General features: G+C 57.2%; 1 protein-coding gene across 2 annotated transcripts in view; it reads left to right on the top strand.

Annotated features, from left to right (window-relative positions):
• The first annotated feature begins 1,192 nt into the window (after window positions 1–1,192).
• Window positions 1,193–3,148, top strand: part of LOC123522423 — a 30,542-nt gene continuing 28,586 nt past the window's right edge. The window contains exon 1 of one of the 2 annotated variants that reach the window (XM_045296464.1): window positions 1,193–1,259. The gene's annotated coding sequence lies outside the window, so the exon portion shown is untranslated. The remainder of the gene's footprint in view (window positions 1,260–3,148) is intronic. The other variant, XM_045296463.1, reaches the window with a different exon arrangement.

The following is a 3,148-nucleotide window of genomic DNA, read 5'->3' on the forward strand; positions in this document are numbered from 1 at the left end:
CGCTGTTGACAATGGGGGCCCGCTTGCATACACAGGCAAGGCACCTGCTACCTCCCTAGGCCCACCTAAGGGTGGGCAAAGGGGCAAGAGTTGTACAAGTTTCACATGCCTGACCGGTACAGGGTACTCTTGAGGTCGCAGTACGAATGGAAATTTCTGTTGATCTTGGTAAGGAGGTGTTGCCGCATAGAAGCTTCTGGCCCAAGGTGAAGGTCTGGAAGCGGGAAAATGGAGTCTGACCCCCGATGGAGGTGCCCAGGAAGGAGGCCTCTTCTGGAGGTGACAGTGGTAGCTGGGTCGCACTCTCCCGCTGTTTGCTTCTCCTGGCAGCCTCAAGGGCCTTGGAACTCAGGTTTGGAAGATCCGGAGAGGAAGTTCCAAATGAAAGTGGAGCGGCGGGAGAGCGGCCATCGGGAGGTTCTCAGCACCATGGTCAGGGCCCTAATGCTGTCTCGGGCGCTTGGGCCTCTCAGGTGACCTAGTGCCTGCAGGCTAACGTCCGAGTCGTGGCGTGAGGCGAAGAGCACGGAGCCCAGGGACCAGTCCGGCGGGCAAGAGAGGGCCCTGGTGGGGTCGCGGCCAGAGCTGATCGGGTTCTGCCCAACCGGGCTGAGAATCGGCCTGCTGCAGTCAGGCCCACACCGAGCGCCTCTGTCCTAGGTCAATTCCCGATCCCCGTCTAAGTTAAGCTAAGCCAGAGGGACACCCGAGGCCCAGACCCGGGGTCTGCCTTTGGAAATGCCAGTCTCTTCCGCGGCAGAGGCACAGAGAGGGCGCTCAGCCTTCCTGGACCCACGCGGGAGGACTGCCACTCAACCGGAAGGCCGCGGGTCCACGGAGACTGCAGCCGGCTCCTGACCCTAGTGCCACCTCCTCCCCTCCCCCAGCCTAAACCTCCTGACTAAGACGCCTGGTCCAGGGGTGCCACCAATTCTGAGACAGCCCGCTCCAGAGGAGCCAGGGGGAGAGGCGGTGTGGGGAGCCTCACCCTAGCTGCCCTCATCTTTTCCCGACTGGGTTTCCTAAAACGGGCAGCAGAGGTATAGCCCTAGTGACAGCGACCTTCCTCCACATCTGAACGGAATCCAAATGGAGTTTTCCATTCTTTCTCCTCAGGCCCTCAGCCCGCGCCTTGGTGCCTCCTGCACGGTGTTACCGTGAGCCTTGCTGAGAAGCCATTTTGTGCAGCATTCTCCTGAAACCACACCAGAGGGGCTTGTTCCTCGCGCTTTATCTTTCTTCGCCTCCTTCTCGCTCAGGTGAACTGGGCTTTAGCCCCTTCCCTGCCTCCGAAGCTTCACCCTTCCCCCCCACCCCCAAGGGTCCCACAGGGACTAGGGTCACACACACACTAAGGAGAAGAGATTTTCTGGGGCTGCAGGAGGAGGGGAAGTGAGGGGCACCTCCTAACTATAGAAATACTTCCACCCACGTTAGCCTTCTCTGGGCCCAAATTTGAATTCTTTCTTAAGCTCGGGTTTCATCCTCCCCACTCCTGGTTCCCCTCTGGACTTGGCTGTTGTTTTGCCTTCTGGAAAAAGGGATGCGAGGGGGCTTACCAAAAGTTCATGGAAAAATGGAATGAAACAATAGTAGGATTTTCCCAGGGACTTTTTGAAGCCCCTTCGTATGTCTGCGAGATGGGATTTGGAGTGAGCTGCAAAGGTGGCAGGCGGGTTTAGGATAAGGGAGGAAGTAAAGACAAATCTGGGGTAGAGACAGATGCCTAACCAAACTGGGAACTTGACATTTGGAGGTGTGTCTTTTCTAAGAAATAAGAAATATGGGGAGAAATGATGAAATCCTTTCTAAGTCACTCATTTTCTGATTCTTCTTTGGGTCTCTTCTTTGGAACCTGTCCTTTGGGGGATACGGAGGGATCTTGGCCCAGGGCCACTAAATATCCCAGTCCCTATTCAACGGAGGCACCCAGAGAGCTCTGTGCCCAACCCCTCTGAGCTTTGCCCTTTGCCTGTGCCAGAGGAGCCTCCAGGACAAGAAGAGATGGCCACTGAAAGTGGGGGCTCCCCACCCCCATCTCTACCTCAGAATCTCTTCCTAGTTCTTAGCCTGAAGGTTTTACTGGGGAGTGCCTGCAAGCAAAACGATTACATTGTCCAAAATTAATTCTGCTCGGGGTGAAGGAAGGTGAAAGGCTTTGCCAGCAGCGAGAAGGAGGCCTCCTGTGAGTTCGAAGGGTTGTCCATCTGGAAGACTGCAGTGGGGTCCAGGCTCCATTTGTGGGTGACTTGAGGCTTCTGAGGTGGCAGCCACCTTTCTCTGGCACCAATGACTTGGAAGGAGGGGCCGAGTCTGAGCTGAGGGCTTCAGGCGCGTCAGGGCCTGGTTCTGTGCTTTCATTTGTTTGCGGTGTATGAATCTAAACAACAAGGAGCCTGTGCCAAGGCCATCTCCAGGCTGTGTCTCAGAAGGATGCAAAAGCAGCAGCCCAGCGGCCTGGAACCTAGGTCCAGGGCCTAGCCCGAGTGTTGCGTGCCTAGGGAATCTTGACACATAGAAATATGGGTAGGAACTTGTGCCGCCCTGCACACCAACGGGAGAGTCACTCTGGCTCCCAACCATAGACTGTGGACAAGGGTCGACAGGGCCTATTGTAAGATGCTAGGCCTAAGGAGAGGTGGAGGGAAGTTAAAAGCACAAGAGCTTCTGTTCTTGACCTCTCCAAGGTTCCCTTGGCTGTCCGGGACAGCTCCTCACCAAGAGCCCCTACAAGTCTCTCCAAGCCTGGTTACCCTAGCAAGCTTGGCTCTCTATCTCTGATATCTCCTGGTGGCTGCCTCTCCAGGGCTTGAGGGGAGATATAAGGATTTGTGGGAGTGACCAGGCTGTGCGCACCTGGGCTCCTGCGGGTCGGGGAAACAGTGAACGCAGGGGCCATTGTAAGGATAGGTGGCGGGGAGCGCGGGAAGGGGGCTGGGTTTTGAATGAAAGCCCGTGATTGGCCAAATCCTCGACTGACGTCACTTCCCCGCGGGGCGATTAGCTTGCAGGAGGAGGGCTGGCGGTCCAGTGCGCTGGGGGCTGCCAGGGCGCCCGAGGTTGCCGAAGCGCACCGCGTTGGTACTCTCAGTGCGCCCCAAGCCGCCATCGGAGCCGGCAGCAGGCGCCGGCGCCTGGACGCACACAG

The sequence above is a fragment of the Echinops telfairi genome, unplaced genomic scaffold (genome assembly GCF_000313985.2).
Source record: "Echinops telfairi isolate 266 unplaced genomic scaffold, ASM31398v2 ScPeMD7_7409;HRSCAF=8447, whole genome shotgun sequence".
In the NCBI taxonomy this organism is placed as follows: Eukaryota; Metazoa; Chordata; class Mammalia; order Afrosoricida; family Tenrecidae; genus Echinops; species Echinops telfairi.